The sequence below is a fragment of the Artemia sp. Qi Xiang Cuo genome, chromosome 5 (assembly GCF_049724085.1).
Source record: "Artemia sp. Qi Xiang Cuo chromosome 5, ASM4972408v1, whole genome shotgun sequence".
Lineage (NCBI taxonomy): Eukaryota > Metazoa > Arthropoda > Branchiopoda > Anostraca > Artemiidae > Artemia > Artemia sp. Qi Xiang Cuo.
The window spans coordinates 62,443,909-62,469,756 of record NC_142798.1 but is presented as its reverse complement, the minus strand read 5'-3'; the positions used below and the strand labels follow the sequence as shown (position 1 = coordinate 62,469,756).

The following is a 25,848-nucleotide window of genomic DNA, read 5'->3' as shown; positions in this document are numbered from 1 at the left end:
TGTAGATCCGCTCTTTTTCATTATATAGATTAAATTAAATTGTGCTTTTTGATTCTGGCCCTCTTTTGAAACCAAAGAGGGAGGGAGAGGGCTAGGCAGCCACCACATCTAGCAAATTCCAAATGCCTTTGTTCCCCTGCAACATCCATCTAGCTACGGAACTGCCGAAGTAAAGATTCTTATCTACTTTTCCAATACCATTTATCTTCAAATTGAGCAGTAAAGGAGTAGACTTATTGAAAAATTGCAATAGGAATTTTTCATTCCTTTCGAAGTATTTTGATTTGCAGCCTTGCCGACATTCTGCAAGGTTTTGTTTTAAAGGCCTTTTAGAGTTTTTTTTTTTTTTTTTTATCTTCCAAGGTTGATGCAGATACGGTTTCAGAGGGGACAGAGACTTGCCCCTTGTGTTAAAATTTTATGGGCGCAAAATTTCAAATAAATGATCTAACGGTCAAAATTATTTCATAATTTTGAAGTTTTATTTTTATTATAATAAAGTGGAAGGCGCAGTTGACAATAAGTATAAGCAAATTGTATATGAAATTTTCCTTAATACAAAAGATTTATTTCAAGATGGCATGAATGCTAATAATTTTTTTTAATGATTGGAAATTTTGTTAAAAATTGGCCTAAAATATTTTGGGAAACAGGGGGGGGGGTCTAATCAACTTTCCCTCGGTTGCAAGGGAGGCCAGAATACCCCTTGGGTTGATGCAACAAAATCAAGCAAATGTTTTTTTGCTTGTGCTGAACACCTTGACTAGTGAGCCCGCAGGGAGGAATAGTAATTAACAAGGTTTGTTTTAATGTTCAATTTTACGTCGAACTCTACCCTCTTCAACCAGAAGTAATCTCCAAGTGCTACTGCTAGCTTCAAATACTTCGCGATATTGAAGATTCCTAATTACGATGTTTAATATGATCTCAATGTGACATTTTTTATTGGCTGAACATGCTTTGTGTAGTTTTAATTTTTTTTATTTATTTGATAGCCGATACCGATGACACAATCCACATTCAGCCAATCATTTAAACTCTGCCCAGTGGAAATCCAAATTATCTCGTATTCATTAATAAAATTTTACCACATTTAGATTTCAGTTGTGTAAAAAAGAGCCGAAGCAGAAAACCTTTGTATATCTTGTTCATACTGTCTTTGGATTACGATTCGGCCGGAGAATATGCTGTTAAAGTGGGATTAGATAATTAGATATTCGGCTTCTGTCTTGATGGTTAGCTGTTGTTGAGTGTGTTTAATCGTCACCTTGACAAGGTGGTAATTTTTCCTCTTCCCAACCTGTAGCAAAAGCTTAAAGCAAGGTTAAGATTAGTGTGCAAAGTACGTTTCTTGATTACGTCACTCTTTCGTTCAAATGCATATAATGAAAATCAGATATTAGCACATTACAGGCAGGTAGATAAATTAAAGTGATACACTTTTAGGAATGCTAGCATTAAGTACTTTAGTAATTTTAAAGTTGAAAATTTTAAAGTTGAATTGCATAGTGAGTTCTTTTAAGTACACCGAACTGTAGACTAATACCAAGATTCATATATTCCACAAGGGCTGCCTGTTTCTAAAGACGTTTTTATCAAACCAAGAAAAGAATTTACAGACAAGTATTAGCAATGTATTAGCAGAAAAGTATTAGCAATTCTATATCAATGTCTACGTCTGCAGCGTATAACGAGTACACAGTTTATATAATTAGCAGTATGATCTTTCCCTATCTCACCCATTATAAAAACCCGGACCGAGGTGCGATTGCTCCAGAGAATGTATAAACCGGTATAAACATAAGCGGCATTAGATCTTTTCACGGGTAGACAAAGAATAATCACCTACGGAACAAGTACTGACAAAACCACTTGGCCGGCTCAACCAATAAGTGGACAATAAGTGCAGAAATAAGCGGGAGGAGCTTTTTGTTCGCACCGAGAATGAAGAGCCAGAAATCATCTGAGGTAAACTTACTGGATAATTATATAAACTGTGAACGAGTAATCCTGCCTTGCTATATTATGAGTGTTTGAGTATTTTGTTTCGAATACTTTAGCAATGACGTATTATTGAACCCCAATCGTTCACACAGCATAGTAAGATTATAAAGAAAGAAAAAAAATTACACATCAATTCTTTAACAGTGTTTACTAATAATTTTTGTTAGGGTGATGGAAATTTTGAGAGAACGTCGTTGGTTATAACTGCCATCTAATTTCAAGCTCTGATTATCAACTGAAAATTTTCGTCTTTTTCAGCACACTCATCACCTGATTGTCTTCTGTAGTGATTTTCTGCTGTGAATTTTTTATTGGAATTTATAAGGTGAGAGTGAATCTGTTTACCATGTAGCAGCCGACTCTTTTGAATGCATTCTTTTTTGGTTTTAATGATAGACTAGGTGCCAGGATGAAGCTGTCTTCCATTGCCCAGCTTAGGCCACTTCAAATGGCCTAGGCCTAAAATTTTAAACAGGAATGTAGTTTTCTGTAGGGCAGGGGGCAACTGCGCTGGTAAATTTTTCGTTGTTCATATTATTGACTTACGAATAAAGCAAACATACCACTCTATTTATGCTCTTTCGAAATAGGCTATAATAATCATTTAGGCCTAGGCCTAATCATTTTTGGCGGAAATGAACTTTACCCCCCACCCCTATATATACGAATTCAGGGTATATATTTGTTCATTAGAGGGGTGGGGGTGCATTTTAGGTAAATTTATAGCCTACCAAATCACACTATTGAGTTAAGATTAAAGTGAACACACCTTCGATGCCTTTTTTTATGTTTCAATTCAATGCCTTTTTTTATGCTGATTACAAATATAATAGCCTAATCATTTCTATTGGAAATGAATTTTAGCCCCCCCCTATATATACCAATTCAGGGTTAGGTTATAGAAATATATACCCTGAATTGGAATATAGCCTATAGGGGGGGGGGGGGGCTTAAATTCATTTACGAAAGAAATGTTTACTATATTTGTAATCACCATAAAAAAAGGCATTGAGTGGTATATTCACTTTATATGTAAGGCAATAATATGATTTGGTAGAAATTTACCAAAGTTTAATCTTACCTCTCAATTAGCCTAGCCTACATCAGAAATAAAATTTACCCCCACCCCCCTAATGTGCAAATATATACCCTGAATTGGTAAATTATTGACTTATGAATAAATCAAATATACCACTTGATGCCTTTTTTATGCTCTTTACAAGTATAATAATTGCTTCTGTTGCAAATTAAAATTTAAGCCCTTTTTGAACCCTTGAAAATTAACAAGAAAATTTCTATTTTTGAGGTATAAAAAAGGCTTAAACCATGGATTTTAAACTTACTGTTTGATTGTAAATCCATTATTTTTAACCTACAGAATCCACAAGCATTGGTTTATCATGAATAAGTTGAATATAATATTCAGAATAATTACAAAAGGCTTATTCCAGCTTTGTCTTTCACTCAGACTACCTGTCTTGGCTTTGTCTCCAATTGGCCAATGGCATGATGGCTTGATTTTAATGGCTTGATTTTAATTGAAAAATTAATAGATTGATTTACAAGAATTGATTTATCATAACTAAGTTGGATAAAATATTCAAAACAATTTTTCTATCCTCCATGTTTCTTCTGTCAGCTTTGATATTTTTGGACATATATATGAAATGGTAGTTTTTAAGCAGCCTAACAGAACAAGTAGAAAACATGGTGGATTTGTTTTTTAAATCAACTTAATGTTGACAAATTAATAATTATGAATTATACAAAATGGATTTACAGTGAAATAATAAGTTTAAATCAAGTATTACTAGTGGCATGATCAATTTGTTTGTAAGTCAATAATATGAACAACAAAATATTTACCCTTTTTGCTATGTTACAAAGGGATTAGGTTAGGAAAATGAAACTTTCAGTAGGCTAATAAATCCAGGGCTAAAAACACACTCTTGGATAACATTGCCAAGGTTCTATGTTAACTCTCTTCTGATTTCTATTACCTTAAATTGGAGCAAATTTAAGGATTTTCCATCCTTGTAATGCTCCGTGATGACATCTAATGGTTGTTTTGTTTGTTTGTTGTGATTCGCTTGCTAAATTCAGGTTGTAGACTCAGCAGCTTCCCAGTTGTAGAGGAACTCCTGTTGCCAATCTTTGTCAAGTCTTTGCTTGAAGGCAATTGTCGAGTCTGCAGACACCGTATCTTTGGAGAGCTGATTCCTCAAGTTGGTTATTCATTGGCTGAAGAAATGGCTTCTCTCTTGGATAGAAGAGTGCTTTTTGAAAATTTTCATTGAATGTCCTCTTGTCACAAGGCATTCTGGGGGAGCAAGGAGACCAGGAAGAGTATTTTTTGAAATGACTTTTTGGGTTAGAATCATGTCACCTTGTTTCCTCTGGTATGTGAGAGTAGGGAGCTTCAGATGATGCAAATGCTCTTTGTATGGCACTTGTTTGAGGCCATCAACCATCTTAGTTGCTCTTCTCTGTACTTTTTCTAGTATTTCCCTGTCCTTCTTAAAATAGGGGGATGCCAGGGACATTCCATTCTCAAGACATGGACAAACCAGTGCCTTGTAGAGCTTCATAAATACTTTAGGACGCCAGCTAGAGATAGTTCTTTTAATAAGTCCAAGGGATTGGAAGGCAGAAAAAGATACAGATTTTGCATGGGTACTGAAACTCAGCCAATGATCAACAATGACTCCAAGATCTTGTCTTAGAAATTTCCCCTACTTGACAGGTTGACAAGACCTACTTGACTAGACCTATTCAAATTTTGACAAAACAACATTATACTTCAGTTTTCTGTTTCTTATTCTCTGGTTTTAGTTTTGAAAAACAATTCCTGTTATTTGAGTAGAATTTTGGACCAAATCATCAGTTTTTTCTTCTTGTAAATTTAGGAAATGTATTTGCAGATCTTTGAAACCTCATAAATTTGGATTGAACAAAGTTATGAAGCTATAAATTCTTTTCATGTACTTTATTTAAGCAGAAGATCTATTTTGCAAGGTTTCTCTTTTACAACACAAAGATTTTAAAGGTCAGTGCCCTCTAGAGGGAGTAGATTTAAGTACTTCAAAATATTTTTCCAGGACATAATTTAGTCTTAGAGATCCATCCCCAAAAGTTTCCATTTTCCTAACCTCACTTCTTTCCAAGATAGCAAAAATTACCTTGTCCAGAATTTCAAAAAAAAAAAAAAAATCTGAAATACTTTTACCACATATATCATTCCTAAAACACTTTACTTTACCCTTATCCTCTTTATATGTAAATATAATGCCCAAACCATGTATTTTTTACATCTCACTCTTTTCTTCAAATAGATTTAACTGTAAAAGAAGCAAAATCAAGAAATGAAAAAATAGACTATCTATCAACAAGCAATTCTGAAAAAAGCTTGTCAGCTTTGGCCTCTCACTCAAACTATCTTTCTTGGCTTTTTCTCCAATTAGCCATGGCTCTTTACTTTTTTATTCATTGTCCACCAACTTGATTTTAATTCTATATGTAATTTGAGTCTTGATTTAAGTATATGTAATATGGGCTATATAGACTGTTTGAATATTAAAGAGGGTAGGGTAAAATGAAGGGTTTTTCCAAATGATATAAGTAAGTAGACTATTTTATAATTTTACAAGCTTTCTTTACAGAATTTTATAGTTTTTCCTTCTGATGAGGAAGAATTCTGAACTAGCACCTTAAAATATATGTAGGTCTATGTTGCCTTAATAAAGAGCTTTTGGACATAGCACATAATTCTTGATATGAGGTCTTTTGGTTTCTTAGAATGTAGTTAAGCTAGCCTAGGTATATAAATCTTTCAGGGATACATCTAGAGCCTAAACAATGCCCTACAAATGTCTTTTAAAGCATCTTAAGGATAAATAAGGTCATTAGATAGGACAAAATAAGGTTCTGATTTACAATTACTCCTCCCCACAAGGAAATATTACAAGTCCTAAAGCAATTTTTTTTAGAACACTTATATCATTCCTAAATGCAACTTGGTTTACTGTAACCCCCCATCCATAAATTCAAACTCAAAACAACCAGAAATTACTATTAAAGAATAAATGACACCCAAAACAAACAGAAATTAAATAAACAATCATAGCAAAAAACATACAACAAGTAAAAATATAAATAGATAAATAGATCTTAAAGCAAGTATTAGTTAACTTGAATATGCAAATCAAGCTTAAAACCAAAAAAAATATATTGCTATTGAATTATAAATGAAACTCAAAACAAACAGAAATTAAGTAAACAATCAATGCAAACAAACATACAATAGATATTAATCTAAATTAACAAACAAATCTTAAATGAGTGAAACTTAAATTGAATGTACAAATCAAGCTTGAAATGAACAAAAATCACTACAATCAAGTTGGGTATATTGAAAATAAACATTAAAATTACAGTAAAATTTTGAACTGATGAGCTTTCAGCAATTAATATTATTTTAAATCAAATATTAAATTTGATGTTGTTTATACTTCTCAAGATTGTTCAAGACACATATAGTTTTCAGTAAAGCACCAATGATGTAGTAGGTTTTGGACTTTTACAATGAGAGAAGGAGACAATACTCAAACTCTTGTTTGTAGTGATTTTTGTTTGTTTCAATTTTGATTTGCATATTCAATTTAAGTTTCACTCGTTTTAAGATTTATTTATTCATTTCCATTAATATCTAGTGTATGCTCATTGGCATTGATTGTTTATTTATTTTTTTTTGTTTTAAGCTTGATTTGCATATTCAATTTAAGCATTACTTGCTTTAAGATCTGTTTATCCATTTATATTATTACTTGTTGTATGTTTTTATGCTATGATTGTTTATTTAATTTCTTTTTGTTTTGGGTTTCACTTATTCTTTAATATTTAGTTTATTCTTTAAAATGGAGCTGTATGGCCTTTACTTTATTATCTGATGACTCCTGAATCACAAAGGCTGTTTAATTAGAATAATAACCTCTTTTAAAAGTTAAAAAAGAAACTTTAGCACAAGAAGCTATTGAGGAGAGGCAACCCATTTCATATATGTAATATTTTCTGTTTTTTTAAGTTTTAGTGTTGCTTCTTACTTTCAGTTGAAAAAAACTTGTTTTTCATTCAATTGCTGGTTGTTTTTAAATAAGTCAGGAAATCCAGCTCACCCTTACATGGATTCCCTTCCCCCATGAGAAATTTCTCCATGGAAAGATTCTCCCATGTAGCTTAGATTAGCAATATTTGCAGAACTAATTTTGTAAGGCATAGTAACAAAATGGTCAAAGAGGTCAAAACTTTTTATGAAAATGAAAGTCACAAGTTGAGCAATTCTCAAATGACTGAAATGATTTAAAGAAAAGACTTTTAAAAGATATACGTAATAATTTATGTTCGTTTTAACGTTTTAATGTTATTCCTTACTTTCAGTTTGAAAAAAACTTGTTTTATTTATTTAATAACAACCACAAGCCGAAGATATACACTATCTTTGGTTTATTATTACATAAAAATCATAGTTATGAAGCTTCTTAAGGTAAAATTACATGCTAAGATTGGCTGGAAAATAAGACAAACAAATCTTTGCTTATGTTGGCCATTATTTAACAAAATTGGAACTTTAGCATAAAGAGCAATGCATTGACAAGGGGGTCACTTGTTTTATTTATTTAATAACAACCACAAGCCAAAGATATACACTATCTTTGGTTTATTATTACATAAAAATCATAGTTATGAAGCTTCTTAAGGTAAAATTACATGCTAAGATTGGCTGGAAAATAAGACAAACAAATCTTTGCTTATGTTGGCCATTATTTAACAAAATTGGAACTTTAGCATAAAGAGCAAGGCATTGACAAGGGGGTGAACTTCCTCATATATATATAATATGAGGGGCTTGCCCCCTTGTCAATACATTGCTCTTTATGCTAAAGTTCAAATCTTGCTCCAATTCTTTAAGAATGATGCCTGAATTGCAAAGGCTGTTTAATTAGAATAAATAGCTCTTTTGAAATTACTAAAAAATATTTTAGCATAAAAAGTGAGGAATTGACAAGGGGACAAACCCCCTCATATATGTAGTAATTTCTGTTCATTTTAAGTTTTAATGTTACTCATTACTTTCAGTTGAAAAAACTTGTTTTTTTGTTTAATTTCTGACTGTTTTTAAAACAATGCTGGGAAATCCAGTGCCCCCTTCATGGAAATCCACTTCCCCCATGAAGAATTCCTCCATGGACAGATTGTCCCATGTAAATCAATCCCCCCACCCCCCACCAGAAGAAAATCCCCCCTGAAAATGGCTGTATACTTACCAATAACCAATACTATATGTTAACAATGGGTAAAGTTCATAGCTTGCAGACCTTCCCCCAGGGACTGAGGGGGCCTCAAAGACACAGTTATTAGATATTTTGACTATGCTGAACAAAATGGCTATCTAAAAATTTTGATCTGGTGAATTTGGGAAAAATGAGCTTGGGAGGGGGCCTAGTCACCCTCCAATTTTTTGGTCACTTAAAAAGGGAACTAGAACTTTTAATTTCCATTTGAATGATCCCTCTCAAGCAATTCTTGGACCAGTGGGTCAATACAATCACCCCTGGAAAAAAACAAACACATGTCTGTGATCTTTCTTCTGGCAAAAAATACAAATATATGAGAGTGCTTCCCCCTCATAAGCCCCTCTTTCTTTATGCTAAATTTTGGCTTTTTATCAATTCTTTAAGAAAGACTTCACAAACATTAGGGCCGCTTAATTAGAATAAAAGCTTTGTCAAAGTAATGGGGACTTAAGTTTAAAGAGCAAGGTATTTAGAAGGGTGCAGCCCACTCATATATGGACTAATTTTTGTCTTTCCAGTGTTTTTCTCTACTTTCAGTTGAAAAAACTTAATTTGTTTAACATTTTAATTTCTGATCTTTAATAAGATCATGCCAGGAAATCCTGAAAACTTTGGACTGTGCTCATTAGATCAGAAATTGAGGGTTCTGATCCTTTTTTTTGAAGTCCAAAGGGATTGGAGACCAACCAGCTGCATGGGGGTAATATTTTTCAGGGGGTGGGAGTATTTTTCATGTTTTTTTTCTGGGGGGACATTTTCCATGGGTAGTTATTTTCTGTGGGGTGTATTTTCCAGGGGGGGGGGGGTAAACACCAACCACCAAAAAGGACAAGGAAAGATAAAAAAAAGATTGCTAATATCTTTAGATGTGTCAAATGAGGCATGCTAAATGCTGATTAAAACCAGAAAAAAACAGAAATGACTAGCAAAAAGAAAAAAGGAAATTGCAACCAATCAAGTGAAGAAAAGAGGGTAAAATCAGAATTGCTTGTCTACAAAACTAAAAGTATTTAAAATCTAACCTGCATTAGGCTGGACTCTTATTACCTGGATGGGGTGGGGGTAGCTTAAATACATTTGGTTTGCTTTTTTGTACAGGAGGGGGAGGGGGTCAATTGTTTTTCTTTTTATACAAATAAATATTGTTTCTAGTTTTCTTATCTCTTCTTGCACTGTTCTTGTTGTGCCATTCTTCTAGTTTTGTATTGATTTCGTTTTTGTTCTTTTGTTGCACTAATATAAATGAATAAGTATATCTTAAAACGAGTTCAGCTAAAATTGAATTTGCAAATCGAGCTTAAAACGAACAAGAATTTTTTACTATTGTAGCATAAATGAATCCCAAAACGAACAGAAACTAAATAAACCATCATAGCAAACAAACATACAACATTTACTAACACAAATGAATAAATAAACCTTAAAATGAATAAAGCTTGAAACGAACAAAAATCAATTCAAAGAATAGTATGGGTGATGCCTCCATTCCTAACTGTAAAAGTCTAAAACCTACTGTCATTGGCGCTTTACTGAAAATGACGCTTTATTTCAAACATTTTCTTACAAACTTATTACAGCAGTGAAAATAAAAAATGAAATTATAATGAAATCAAATTTTGAACTGATTGGCTTTTCAGCAGTTGACATCATTATATATCAAATGTTTAGTTTAACCTTATTTCTTCCCAAGACTGTTCATGCCAAATTTAGTTCCACTACAAACAAGAATTTAGCTACTGCCTCCTTTCCTAACTTTAAAAATTTAGCCTTCTGCATCATTGGTGCTTCACTGAAAGCAAATTATGTTACAAATATTCTCTTTTCCAGTTATTAAAGCATTGAAATGAAAATACATATTACACTATTCAAATGTTTTTTATTCAATTTTATTTATTGTTAAAAACAATTTTACTTTTTCAATTTTATGTATTTAAATAGAATCAAACCTTTAACCTCCTTATAGTATATTAAATGCTAAATGTATAATAAATGCATTCATTACCTTGTGGCAATTAAATGTTGCTCCTTGCACTAAAAAAAAATATTACATTCAGGTACTGGTACAGACATTTTAGCCTACTCTGCCACTGCAGGTATGGGCAGTTCTAGCAGAAATAAGCTCAACATAATCCATGAAATCAGGTTTCAAATCTGGTTTTTAGCCTGTTGTAAAAATGCGTTCTGACTACAACTGATTTATAAGGCTTAAAAGATTGCATACCTGACAGGCATTAACTGGTTTACTGATTTAAAAAAAAAATTGTTGCAGTTTCATACAAAAGTTCTTTTCAGCTGACATATCCTTATGCAAACCATGTTCACCATCAATATGCAATTTGCTGTACTTTAAATGGGTCACAAGAGTATTACTATTCCCTTTGAAGATTGGTTGGATATGCGCTTGCTTCCAACTTTAGGGGAGCTTTTTTATTTGCCTTAAATTGCAGCAGCTAGGAGCAATCTTAAGGATTTGGTTTCCTTAATTGCAGCTAAGAGCAATCTAAGGATTGCTCCTTGTAGAGCTCCAGAATGATGACTCGAGTTGTATACAAAGTTCATTAGTGACCAGGCACTATTCCATGTTCAGTAGGATCCCAATTGAGTTTACACTCTCTGGAGGACTACTCAGCATCTAGCCTTTGTTTGAAAACATCAACGGATTCAGCAGTAACCGTTTCATTAGATAGTCTGTTCCAACTGTTGACAATACATGATGAAAAGAATTGAGTACGGACTCTAGATATTGTAGACAGCTTGATAAGTTTCAGGTGGTGACCTCTAGTTCTTGAGTTGGTACCAAAAGTAGGGAATAATGCTGGGAGAGTATTAGCCTCAATAACTTGTAGGTTAAAATGCCACCCCCTCTATTTCTCCTGTAATCAAGTGTAGGGAGATTCATCATTAATAGTCTTACAGGGTAGGAAAGCTTGCGCATGCCAAATATCACTTTAGTGGCATGTCTCTGCACATCTTCAAGAACTTTTATGTCTTTAATAGTGACACCAAGATCCTGCTCATCATATACAGAGGAGAGTGAGTGGCCTAAGAGAAAGAAGAGCACTTGGCAACATTGAATTTAAGAAGCCAGGCCTCAGCCCATTGACCCAGCATTTGAAAATTATTTTGTAGCCTGGCATGATCTTCACAGGACAGAGCTGGTCCCAAAAGCTTCAGGTTGTCTGCATAAAGAGTTGATTTACTGCTGATAAAGGAAAGAGCATCATTGATGAAGATATTAAATAGTACAGGACTCAAAACACTTCCTGAGGAACTCCACTTAGAACATGCATAGAGATCAAAAGAATACAATTACCAGAGTCATCAAATTACTGGACATATTGAGATCACAAATAAATAAAAACAAGGATACAGAGCAGGGATTCTTCTTCAAGGTTGCCCTTGAAGGTAAAAACCTTGCCCTGAAGGTTGTGGGGGAGTGTTCTCCTCAAAAACATATTTTCTATCTGGAAATCAACTATGCTGAACAAAATGGGTATCTCAAAATTTTGATTGGATTTGTTTGGGGGAATGGTAGGCTGTTTAATTAGAATAAATAGCTCTAATAAAATTACTAAAAAATATTTTAGCATAAAAAGTGAGGAATTGACAAGGGGACAAACCCTCTCATATATGTAGTAATTTCTGTTCATTTTAAGTTTTAATGTTACTCATTACTTTCAGTTGAAAAAACTTGTTTTTTTGTTTAATTTCTGACTGTTTTTAAAACAATGCTGGGAAATCCAGTGCCCCCTTCATGGAAATCCACTTCCCCCATGAAGAATTCCTCCATGGAACGATTGTCCCATGTAAATCAATCCCCCCCCCACCAGAAGAAAATCCCCCTGAAAATGGCTGTATACTTACCAATAACCAATACTATATGTTAACAATCGGTAAAGTTCATAGCTTGCAGACCTTCCCCCAGGGACTGAGGGGGCCTCAAAGACACAGTTATTAGATATTTTGACTATGCTGAACAAAATGGATATCTAAAAATTTTGAGCTGGTGAATTTGGGAAAAATGAGCCTGGGAGGGGGCCTAGTTGCCCTCCAATTTTTTAATAGTTGAAATCACTTTCAACTATTAAAAAGGCCACTATCCCTTTGGATTTCCAATTGAATGAGCCCCTTTTCAAGTTTCTATGACAAAGATTTCAATAAAAACCTTATATGCCCCCATGGCATAACTTATAACCCTTGCCCTGAAGACTGTGGGGGAATGTCCTGCTCAAAGGTATAATTTCCTGAACTTTGAACTGCATGGAACAAAATGGCCTTCTCAAAATCTTTATTGGATGTGTTTGAGGAAATGGTGGAAGTGGAAGGGGTGTTAGTTGCTTTCCAATCACTTTCGACTATTAAAAGGGGCACTACCCATTTCAGTTTCCCATCAAATGAGCCCTTTTTGAAGTTTCTACGACAACGCGTTATATGAAAACCTTATATGCCCCCTGGGCATAATTTACCACCTTTTCCCTGAGGGCGGTGGGGGGGGGGTCGTCATCCTCAAAGACCTAATTTTCAGAACTTAAAACTAGGTTGAATAAAATGGCTATCTCAAAATTTTTATTAGATGTGTTTGGGGAAAAGGTGGGCATGAGGGGCGGGTGTTAGTCGCCTTCCAATCACTTTCGACTATTAAAAACAGCACAGGCCACTCCAATTTCCAATTGAATGAGCCCTTTTCAAAGTTTTTATGACAACTTTTTTGATACAAAGTGCCCTGCTCTAAAACCAAAAAAATAAAAATTAATAAATAATACATTGTGCCAACATCGCCTTCTTTAAAAACCTTATATGCCCCCAGGGAATAACTTAAAACCCTTGCCCCGAGGGCTCTGGGGGAGTTTCCTCCTCAAAAATATATTTTCTCTGTGGATATCAACTACTCTGAACAAAATGGCTATCTCAAACTTTTGATTGGAGGTGTTGGGGGGAACGATAGGCGGGGGGGGGGGCTCCAATCGCTTTCGACTATTAAAAAGGGCACTAGCCTTGAATTTCCAATCAAATGAGCCTTCTTTCAAGTTTCTACGACAACACCTTCTATAAAAACCTTATATGCCCCCAAGTCATATCTTAAAACCCTTGCCCTGAAGGTTGTGGGGGAGTGTACTCCTCAAAAACATATTTTCTATCTGGAAATCAACTACGCTGAACAAAATGGCTATCTCAAAATTTTGATTGGATTTTTTGGGGGGACTGGGGGGCGGTCGGGGGGGGGGCTAGTTGCCCTCCAATCACTTTCGACTACTAAAAAGGGCACTAGCCCTATGAATTTCCAATCTAATGAGCCTGTTTTGAAGTTTCTATGACAACGCCTTCTATAAAAACCTTATACGCCCCCAGGGCATAACTTAAAACCCTTGCCCTGAGGGTTGTGGGGGAGTGTCCTCCTCAAAAACTTATTTTCTATGTGGAAATCAATTATGCTGAACAAAATGGGTATATCAAAATTTTGATTGGCTGTGTTTGGGGGAATGGGGGGGGGGCTAGTTTCCCTCCAATCACTTTCAACTATTAAAAAGGGCACGAGCCACTCCAATTTCCAGTCGAATGAGCCCTTTTAAAAGTTTCTACGACAACTTCTTCGATACGAAGTGCCCGGGTATGGAGAAAAAAAAACAAATAAAAAACACATTGTTCCCACATCATTCTTTACTAAGGCAGCACTAGCGCGCTGCCTATGATTAGCTTGCTTACTTTAGTAGTTAAAAATGGTAAACTTTTTGCCTCTCTTGCCTGAAAAATTCTGGTGCAAGACTTTAACATTTAGAATCCCGTTTTTACGTTTGATCTCATCAATATCATCAGTAATAAGCTTTTTGCAGTTGACATTGGCAAGTTTTTCTGACACTGATGTCTTCTTCTTCTTCTATTTAACTGCAGGCGGGCTTTTCAGTAAAACTATTTAGCCCTTTTCCTTCTGCTTCACTCTGTGGGCTACAGAGCTACTGGCTTGATTGCCTCATATTTATTAGATATATTCAGATATCTTTCAGCAGATCTTTCGACTCTAGGAGTTCAAATATAAGATGATAGATGTCGATTTCTATGCTCTGTGTGCAGGTATAGTTGGCTAGGCTCTTGACTGATAGTGGGATTTTGTGGTGTTTGAAGTATTTTAACAGTTTAGAAAGCAAGGTATGTTGTGCAGACGTCAGCATATTACATTCAAATAGACAATGGTCAATTGTTTCATTATTCATATTACAATGCCTGCAAAGAGGGGACAGGGGAATTGAGCCACTTGAATTAGAAAGCTTATATGAGAATGCAAGGAAATTTAGTCCATTTGTTCCAGAACAAATTCTATGATAAATTTTAGAAAGATACTTATTGGGAAAGGGGGAAAGGATAGGATTAATCTTATTAAAATTAATATCTGATAGCCTCCATCGGTAAATATCTCTAATTGGGATTGGTCTCCCACTTGGCTGGTCAATATTTATAGCATTTTTTGCTATTTCATCAACCTGATGATTACCACTTATGCCAGAGTGGCTGGGAATGTACTGAAAGTAAGTGTTTATACCACTTGAAGCAAGATTATCAATAATACTGAGACAATGATAAGTGTCAATGTCCAACTTATATTGAGGAGCTGAGGCCAGCAACTCAAGGCTTGATAAAGAGTCGGAATAGATGATAATATTATTCAAATTTTCAATCAAAGATTGGTTTTGCTTAAGGTGTTCTAATGCCATGATTATGGCATTTAATTCAGCAGACATTATAGATAAATTATTAAATAATCTCTCGCCCATTGCAATTTTCAGGTGAGGAAGGAAAACACCACTTGCAACCTTCTCATTCATTTTTGACCCATCAACAAACATTTGGAAGTGATTTTTATAGGTAATTGTATTAAGTTCTGCAAATTTTTTCTGAACAAAAGCAATGGGGGTTAAATCTTTATTCCATTTTGAAAATTCAGTATTTATTATGGGAAATGACCAATTCCATGGAGGGGATTGGGGGAAAGTAGGTGCAATAGACTTTGCTGGTACAGGGAACTTCTTTTGAATATTGGCATACTCATCTGCAATACCTCTATACATGGCTGGATTTCTTAACCAATTATGTAATGTGTGTGAGCTATTTGATTCAATTTTTGTAAGATGTTTTATCAAGAGAAAGCTACGTCTATCTTTTATTGTTGTTAATCCACTCTCCATAAGCAGAAACTTGGTGCTTGTGGGTTTCCTAAGACCAAATATGAGACGTATTATATCATTTTGTGTTGTTTCAATTTTTTGCATCTGGGTCTTTGCACATGCACCATATACAATGAGCCCATAATCAATATGGGGTCTTATATGTGATTTATAAAACTGGAGTAAGGTTTTCTCCTTACAACCCCAGGGTGTGGAAAGAAGTCTTTTTAGTATATTTGCTTTTCTATAACATTTTTTTATTGTGTTTGAAATGTGGAGGTGGAAATTAAGTTTTTGGTCAAGCATGAGACCTAGGTAATTAATATTATTATCTTCTGGAATAGTTGTTTTATTTAGAGTTAGTTTTGCATTAACATGGTTTCGCTTCCTGTGAAATTGGATTATTTTTGACTTGGTGGGTGCAATGGGTAAATCTGAATGTTGAGAGAATTTTTCAAACTGGAAAAGTGACTTTTGCAGATTTGACTGTGCTATCTGAAAGGTGTTGCCAGATGACCATAGCACCAGATCATCAGCATATTGTAGATTCGTGTGGGGTAGGTTCATGTCCCAGAGATATAGGGCAAATAGGAGGCAACTGAGGACTGCTCCCTGAGCTAGGCCTTTGGATATTGTCTTTTGGGGTGAAGAGGCTTAACCAACACAAACAATGAAACTTCGCACTTCTATGAAGGATTTAATAAAGGATACTAGCTTGGGAGGTACTCCAAGGTTTGCAAGTTTATTTAAAAGGATTTGGTGGTTCACATTGTCATATGCTCCTTCAAAATCAAGGAAAGCTGCCACTAGGATATTATTTTTTGAGAAAGATTCATTTATTGCATTTGTTAGCAAAATGAAAGCATCTGTTGAGGAGTGGTATTTCCTGAATCCAGTTTGAGTGTGTGGAATCATGTTATTTTTCTCAACAAACCAGAGGAGTCTGTGATAAATCATTTTCTCCATTATTTTCCCCATCACAGGTGTAATCATTATGGGCCTATAAGACTCAGGGTTATCTTTTGGTTTATTTTTCTTTAGGATTGGTAGGAGGGACGAACATTTCCATATATTGGGGAACCTAGAGGATGCCCAAGCGTGATTATAACAATTTAGCAGTTCTTGTTTGTATGAAGGTGTGAGATTCTTTATCCATGTAGGGTGTATATTGTCATAGCTGCTGCTAGTTTTGGACCTAATATGATGTATTGCATTATTCAATTCCTGGATTGAAAATGGATTAGTTATGTACTCGGATCCCGGGCGTGGTTGGTAACTAGGGTTCATAGGAATTGTGGACAGATTTCTTTGATTGTTTGATGTTAGCTTATTAACAAAAAGAGTTGCAAATAGGTTAGCCTTTTCAATATCATTGTCATAATGGGTATTATTATGTATGAGCTCATACAGGAGTGGGTTGGGAGAAGTCTTTTTCCCACATATGTGGCTTATGACTTTATGTATAATTGGCTCATGCGTTTCTCTGGAGAGATTATTTGCAAAATTATTCCAGTATTTATATTTAGCATCTATTATAGTCCTTTTTAGATTAGATTCTGCTTGTAATTTTTTTAAATATGTAGTAGGTGTTGGTTTTTTTATGAATTCTGTCCTAGCTGCCTTTTTTATCTTCCATTTATTTAGGCACTCATTTGTCCACCATGCTTTAGGAATTTGTTTAGGGAATGTTTTCTTAGGTGTTGTCCTGGGGATAGCATGATTAGCTGTATTTATTAGTAAAGATGTCAAGGCTTCAGCATGTGTGTCAACTGTTGTGTTAGAAATGCATGAACTTTGGGTGAAACTTGTAATTTCATCATTTAGCTTATTTTGGAAAATAGACCAATTTGCTTTAGCGTTGATATAATTGGAGGTATGAGATGAAGTTTCAGCAGGTTCATTTAGGGAGCAAACTATAGCAAAGGGGTCTGTACACAGACTATCAATTTTATTTATGTAAATTTTGTTCAAAAAATTTAAAGACACAATTTGTAGGTCAATTGTGGAGAATTTGGCACTTTTGGGGTTAAAATATGTATTTAGGTTTGGAGGGGTAGCAACAGCTAATTCATTATTATTTGAAGTCATATGCTCAATAAATTTACCAGCTTTATTTGCTGGTTTATTCCCCCACAAAAGGCTGTGGGCATTGAAATCACCACAAATAATGATGTTTTTTAACATATTAGAATTATTTATATAATTAAAGAAATCCTTGGCATCTGAAGTTTGGCCATTAGGGTTATAAAAGCTTATTATGTAGGTTTTTAAATTATTCAGCCAAACACTTATACCAATTACATCAACATCATTTTCAAAATCTGGAAAATTGATGCCACAAAATTTTATATTATTATTAACTAATAAAGCTACACCACCTCCTTTTCTCTCTGAAGATCTATCCTTTCTCAGGATAGTGTATCCCAGAGACTTGAGTTGTTGATTTTGGGTTAAATGAGTTTCCTGGAGGCAAGCAATATTAATGGAATTATTATTCATAAATGATATTAGTTCATTTAGCTTATTTTCTGTGAGTGATCTTACATTCCATTGGAGTATTGATAAATGTTGTGTTGTTGATTTATTCTTCATATGACTGTGTATCAATGTTCAGCTTTGTTAAAAGTAAAGCAAGATCTTTTTTTGCTTGAATGAGCATATCATCTGGGATGTATATTTTTGCCAATTCTGCAATAATTTTTGTTTTCTGTAGTTGATGTATGTTCATGGCCTGAACTGCATTACAGTTTAGAATGAATAAGTATATATTTGGGGATTGCATTTTTGGTAGTGCATCCTGTTTGGTGGTTAAGGGATTGATTCCTGGTAGTGATTCTGGTTTGTTTCTTCTTGGGAGGGAGGGCCAGGCTGGCCTCATCTCACTGGAAAACGAGGCTTGCTGGCTTGGTGATTCCTTCTGATAGGGATTTGAGCTAGGGGGCTTAGAAGATGTTGTTTTATATGGGGTGCTTGATGCATTTGGGGCAGTTGACGTGGGGGGTTTGGTTGGTTTCATTACAGGCTTTATTTGGTATTGTTGGGCAGCATTTGCTTCCATTGCTGCAAAGGGGTATGGGATGGCCTTCTCTGTTGATATTTGGAGTGTTAGAGCTCTTTTCTTGTATGCAGGGCATAATGATTTATTTGTAGATTCATGTGGACCTTTGCAATTGATGCATGTAGGCTGGGTGTTTTTGCAAGTTGTCAGCTCTTTAGGATGGAAAGATTTACAATTACTGCACTCTTGGAGAATTTCATTGCATTTGTTTGTCGTGTGTCCCAGTTTGAAACACTTCTGACACTGAATAGGTTTAGGTTTGTATTCCTTGTGTGGTTTGATTTGCCCAAATAGGAATAATTTTTCTGGGATATCAATTTTATCCTTTAGTGTGAATAAGAAGGATCTACTAGTTTTTAGGCCAGTAGAATTAGGTTTTCCAAGTTGGGTAACATCCTCAACTGGGATTGTGTTTCCAGCCCTCTCTGAGAGGCCTTCTTTTAACTCCTGAGTAGATATCTCTGGGGGAACATTGTAAACTACAATTTTTGTTGGTGATTGTTTTGGGTTCCAATTAGATGCAATAATTGGGATATTCAAAAGGGATTTAAGGTTAATTATTGTATCTGCTGATTTCTGATCTTCTACAGCTATAAGCAGAGATCCATCACGGTTAATGTTAAGAGAGAACATTGATTTTAGCAATTTAAAAATTGCAACTCTTATTGCAGTGATAATTTTTATTTCAAAGGGGGTAGTGGGTGTAATTTTAAGGTAAATTCGTAAGTTTTTGGAGGGAGGATCTTGGGCAGGGAGAGGGCAGGAGATGTCTAAAAATGTCTGAATTGTAGTTTACATATTTTTGTTGCTTAGAAGAAGGTTGTTTGGTAGGCAGACATAACTCCAAAGTAATTACTATAGTATGGTTGCTATTACCAACAGGTGTGGTTATTACATTCTTGATCAGAAGGTCAGAGTCACTGAGAATAACCAGGTCAAGAGTGTTGGAGACTTGAGCTTCCCTGAAACGAGTTGGTTGTGAGATTTTTTGACAGAGGGAAATATCAGAGATGGCAGACAAAAAAGGAGAATCACTTTTACAAAAACCAGATCCATCAATCCTTTGGATTTCAGGAAGGTTAAAGTCCCCCAAAAGGACAAGATCATAGTTGGCAAAATTGGACGTCACATGAGATAGCATTACAGCCAAATGAGATTCAGAGTCCAAAACACAGGGAGAACTGGGGCTTCTGTAAACAACACCCACTACAATTGAGATTGTTTGATTTTATCCCCACAGGCTGAATTCCATCAGTAGTCAGAGAACTAAATTGATTTAGACTAACCATTGAATGAGTCCATCTCTTTTATATAAGCACACTCTGTGGCAGTGGAGAATTCAGATTAGAAAAGAGTTGGATAAGACTGACAAGGTGTTTTTGGTGAAACTTCTGTAATTACTGCAACATCTACTTCTTCTGATATCATACAAAAGGTAGATAAGATAGATAATAGATAAGATATTTATTTCAAAAAATGACTATCACAAGCCCCGAAGGGCCGAATTCGCATTTTGGGGTCATATAATAAAAAAAGAAATATAAATAACACAAAAACTAAAAAAATGGATGAACAATGCCAAAAAAAATAATAACAGAAAGGCAAATCCAATAATTTGTCTAAAAAACAAAAGTGTCAAATGTTCGAAGGTTAAAAAGAAACAAACTAAAACAAAACACAAATAAAAATATGAGATAAAAATAATTTTAAAAAGGTTTTTAAGAGAGTATATAAAAAGGGGAGGGAACGCAAGAGCCAAACGGACACCAACATGGGTATCACCATTACACAAAAAAAAAACAAAAAAACTAATGGTTTATTTGATCAGTAATGAAGGGGACAAAGGTTTTTTCATATCTGGAGGTTAAACAACGGATGGGGGACAAGATAGGGACGGGCTCAGAAACAGTGCGTTGCAGGCGATGTCTGGATAGGGAGTGTCTATTGGGGAAAATTTTTTCCGTGCAAGGATTTATTATTGCATTTTTTGCAAAACGGAGGCACAACCTTCCTCTCCTGTGCTCAAAAGTATCCAGCTTGGCCTTTTTTAGAAGGAGTGAATATGGTACCAAAGTTTCTTTAAAAATACTTCTTAGGGCTCTTTTTTGAATAGATTCAATTCTATCTGATTCATCACGGGAGATGCCAGGATGCCAAACTGGACAAGCATATTCAAGATGCGGGCAGACAAATGAGGTACAAATCCTTAAATAATGGGAGGGGGGGACGTTAAATTTATTCAAGAGCTTAAGGAGAGACATGGATGCATTAGCTCTACGACAATATCTTTCACATGGATATTCCACTTTAAATTAGAGGAAATTGTAACCCCAAGTAATTTAAAGGAAGACACAGAAATATCTGGGGGGATAGGGTCAAGGAAGGCGGAAACAGATTTCAAGACATTTATCGTCATTATATTTGATTTAGTGGAATTTACTTTCATATTTAGGTTCTTAGCTTCATCCAAAATGTGGGTTAGAATTTCAAGGGGGTCTCTTAATATTCCTTTTACATACTTCAAGGATTGACAAGTCATCCACGTATTTCCACCTTTGGGGAAAGTCCTTACCAATATCGTTAATCATGACTAGAAATAAAAGTGGTCCCAATAAGGTTCCTTGAGGAATTCCACAATATTTAGGGAGGGGGTTAGAGAAAATATTTTTGTATTTAACAACTTGTGATCTATTGGAAAGAAACAATATAACAATATTAATTAAGAGAGGATCAATCTCGAAGTTAACCAGTAGCGAACGAATTGAGGTGGTGTTGTCAACCAGGACAAAAGCTCTTCGGAAATCAACTTAAACAAGGTTTAGCCAGACATTTGGTTTCTCAATGTTACTTACGATGGTATGCATTAAGTGCACAAGGTAATGGGTGGTGGAAGTTTTCTTTAAGTTACCAAACTGCCGGGTGTCTACGCGGACAAATTTTATCCTTAAGCCAGTCACAGAGGAAACCTTCATAAAGTTTGGAAAAAACAGAAGTGAACGTAATGGGGCGAATGTTGACGAAAGTCAGACTGGCGCATTTTTTAGGGACAGGTGTTATAAAACCTTGTTTCCAGCAACTTGGGAATTTACCAAATTTTGTGATGTGGTTGAAAATATTTGATAAAGGCTCAGCAATTTTGTCCGAAAAGGCTTTAATTAAGTCAACTGGGATGTACAAGGGACAAATACTTGATTTTCTAAGCTTAAGAATTTTATTTATAACATCAGAGGGAGAAATAAAGGGGAAGGAAGTATTGGGAGGAATAGTTGGACTTGAAAGGGGGGAGACTTTGCACGATGGAAGCAAGGTACAAGTTCAGATCGTTGGCAGTGTTATTAGGGGGTTCAGGGAGATGAAAATCAATTTCGGAAGGACTTTTTCCGCATATTTCTTTAATTTTTCTCTACCATTGCTTGGGCTTGTTAGAATATAGATCTTTGACTTTATTACTATAATAATTAGAAGCTGCATTTCTTAATTTTTTCTTTAGGAACTTCCTTAGACTATTAGCCTCAGTAATGCGACCTGCTTTGAAAGAATGGATTTTCTTTCTTTTAAGTATTCTAAAAGACTCAGTAACATAAGCTTCTCTATAGAACGTTCACAGTTTTGTCTCAGGGAAGTGGAATTCATAATTACTCCTCAATAGATTTTGGAGGGACAAAGCCATGTAGTCAACGTCATTTGTTTGATACACAGTGGACCAATTTTAAGTAGTAATCCAGGAGCCAACATTGAAAAGTCCTGAGTCAGTGAGAGGTCTATAAGCGGTTTCAGTTATAGAAAATGACTGTTTAACTTTAGCCAGCGGAGATAGGAAAAGGCTAAAGTGGTAACTACCCCCTAGAGGGGGCAGAGTGGAGACGGGTTTGTAAAACTTTGATTAGTGCACACATAGTTCGATTAGTAAAACTAAGATTAGTGCAAATTAAATCAAGAGTAGTATTGCCTTTTGTAGTAGGGACATTAACGACCTGTTTTAAATTAAAAGCGTTACATGTAGAATCAAGTCTTATATCGTTTGCGTCACCCGTCAGGAAAATTCCTGCATTTGGGTATTTTGATAGTACAAAGTCAGCTCTTGCATGTAATTTTTCAATAAAATTTATTTTGTCAGCGGATCGCTGATTAGGGGAGTAATAAAAAAAACAAAGGAAAATTAAATTAAAAGGATGTGGCAAGACTTTAGTTCGAACACACACCCACATAACTTCATCAAAGGGATTAACACTCGGACTTGGGATTTCACTTTGAGATCAAGCATTACGGATAAAGAAGAGAATTCCGCCACCTTTCTTACCTAGAGGGTGGTTTTCTGGTCTGAGTTTAATAAATTGAGAAAAATTGTTAATCTTTAACATGTGCAAATTTTGAGCTTGAACTTCATTAATAGCGATTACATCTAAACTATATATTTTAGAAAGGGTGTCTAATTCATTGAGTTTTTCAAAGTTAAGGCTTTCAACGTTGCTCAACAAAAGTTTGGGTAATCGAAAGCGACTTGTGAAGGTACCGTTTTTACACTTTACTTTTTTTATATCACAGATGCGGTCAGGGGTTCTAGTGGAATTCTTGGCGGGGGCTAAACTTGGATAGTGAGAACAAGGGACAGGGGGATCAAATCCATATTTTTCAAATACGATTGCATTTAATTGAGCAGGTACTAGCGGAGATTCTAAACAGCGGTAACTATTTGAAGTTTTAGAAACTCTGCATGGAGGTGTTAAAAGAGGATCATTCTGCCTGCTTACTTTTAAACCAGTCATACTGGTAGGGTAGCCAGGGGGGATAAAGTGCAAGGGAAGGGAGAAAGGTTTCCTGGTGATCTGGGAATAAGTCAAGCTGGGAGTGTTCTTTAAATGGGCAGAGAAGAAAGGAGTCGAAAGGAAGTGGATTTTTGGGAGGAATATGAGGGAGGGGGGGTTTGGGGATGGTCCGAATTGAGTGAAGTGATTGTGGGGGTTGGACTGACTGGGCACGCGTAAGTACTTGGGGCGGAGGATTGTTTCGAGGGATGGATTCCTGTTGTATACTGCTCTGTATCGGGTATGCAGGGGGCTAAGACTGAAAGTCGAATGGAACACGAACAAGGGGGGGGGGTCGTGAATACTTTCGGCGTTGCTCTGAAAAACGGTGGGTTTTAAACCTGCGCTCCAATCCTGAAGATGCATGAGAAAGCTTATTAGGATCCTGAAGTTCAGAAAGCTTATTACGGAGGCTATCAACATTAGAGCTAAGGAACCTCATTCCTTGTGAGGGAGGAATCCGAGAGGATGCAGGACTAGAGTAAGCAGGAACCAAAGGACTGGTAAAGCTGTTGGATACAGCACTATGAAACAACAAAGAAGAAACAGCAGATGAGCAAGCTTTTGCAGAAGAAACAAGAGAAATGTATTCAAACTTTATTATGATCACTACAAGACAGTTGAGAGATTGCTCCAACTGGCAATTTTTTTTTAATGATAGCACCCTTACAAATTATCAAATCTGCCTCTCCATTAGCTTAGCTTTTCTGCATTTCTACTCCTCAGCTAGAGCTCTGTGCTTTTTTCAATCTTCCTTTGGACTATCACCATGGAAACTGATTGATCCTTTTGTTTCAAAGCATTTCTGTATTATTTGCTTTCCAAATTCAGTTGATGGCACAGAGAAAAGAAGAGGAGGGGTGCAGCTACCAGAGGGCTGACGGCTACTAGAAAGTCTTTTTACTTTTGCTGGGGAGGGGGGGGGCATCCTTGTCAACTCCATAGGTGTGTAACAAATAATTATACAGGAAAACAGCATCATCTGTCTTGGTGGAGATTCAATATTCAATAATATTCAAACGTCTTTCGAAACGCTGGCGCTCTGAACATGCTATCTGACAAACATCAGTTTCAGTTAATTGGGCTACAGGAACTTGAGACAATTGAGACCTCTAGGTCCTGAACAGTTGAAACAGAGCACACTGATTGCAGTGAATTTTCAATCTGTGATACCCAATTGGCAATATCACTAACCTGAGCTGAAATGTCACACTTAATGTCAGTTCTTTTACCTTAAATTACCTTAATTTGCATCTTCTAGCAACTAAGGTTGAAGAACCTGTAGATGTCACCAGGTAACGTTGACTCAATAATCTTCATGTCACAGTTTGTGAGTGGATTATCACTATTTACATATATACAGGACAGTTAACATAGTTCATAACAACAGGACATTTAACACAATTTCATATCCCAGTTCATAAGTGGATCCTCACTATTTTTATATACACAGGACAGTTTGGTTTCCTTGTTGGGTGTCAGTAGATGTATTGGAGGCCAGGCATATTTGGAGGCTACAGGGGGTGGGTGGCACCTAATAGACCCTGCTCGATGATGCTGGTTTGTCCCACTGTGTTTTTAATGACTTGCTGCTCCAATCACGGTAGATTTGCTGAGTTAATACCACAGTGAATACCAAAAACGCAATTGGTGAAGAAGTTGAACTTCTCATGCTTTCTGCTGTATTTTTGATGCAGTTATGGGATTTCCTTGTGTTCTGGTGTATTCACTGTGATAATAAAAGGGCTTGATGGTGTCACTGGTCATCTTCTTAAATGCAAGGATGACATCTCCTCTCTTTTTACAGTGCGTTAGGGTTGGCAGGTCAAACTTTTCTAGTCTTTGCTTGTAGGAGATTTGTTTTTTGGCAAAAGGGAGCTTGGTTGCTCTATGGTGGACCTTCTCAAGTATCTCCATGTCACACTTCAAGTGCGGGTTGGCACCAGTGATACCACTTCAAATTTTTTTAAATCCCTACAAGGCTGGTGGAATATCGCTAGAAATCGTTATTCTTAATATGAAATTCTCTAAAATTTTCACCATTGTCTAGCCTCTTCCCAAGTTACAAGTAAAAAATTATTATGCTGACTTTTAATAGCATTTGTTCAAGACGACATATTTTGCAACTCAAGACCTTTTGCTTGTACCAAAATATCTTCTTTAGAAGTTTAAAACAATGCTTTGTATTTATCGACTAGCTAAGTTTAGTTTTCATTTATAAATTCTGGTGCCAGATCTCAGATTCAGGACCAGATGAACATATTTTTATGTATTTTTTTTCTTTGCCATGATTTATTCCTTCGTTATTAATACTTTTGCCATTATTTATTTCTTCTTTATTAATATTTTTGCAACACCCTCGTTTTTATTTGAATTGGTACAAAGGATTGGCATGAATGATATCCAACCAGTCACTTTTTCAAGCATTATTTTTGTCTTGACTTTTTTCTATATTTAGTTGTGCTTAGGTTAAT

The 25,848-nt window shown here is 35.5% G+C and overlaps 1 protein-coding gene across 1 annotated transcript in view; it reads left to right on the top strand.

Moving 5' to 3' along the window:
* Window positions 1-2,265: 2,265 nt before the first annotated feature.
* Window positions 2,266-25,848, top strand: part of LOC148952355 (non-selective voltage-gated ion channel VDAC2-like) — a 50,931-nt gene continuing 27,348 nt past the window's right edge. Inside the window, exon 1 of the mRNA XM_089089827.1 lies at window positions 2,266-2,329. The gene's annotated coding sequence lies outside the window, so the exon portion shown is untranslated. The remainder of the gene's footprint in view (window positions 2,330-25,848) is intronic.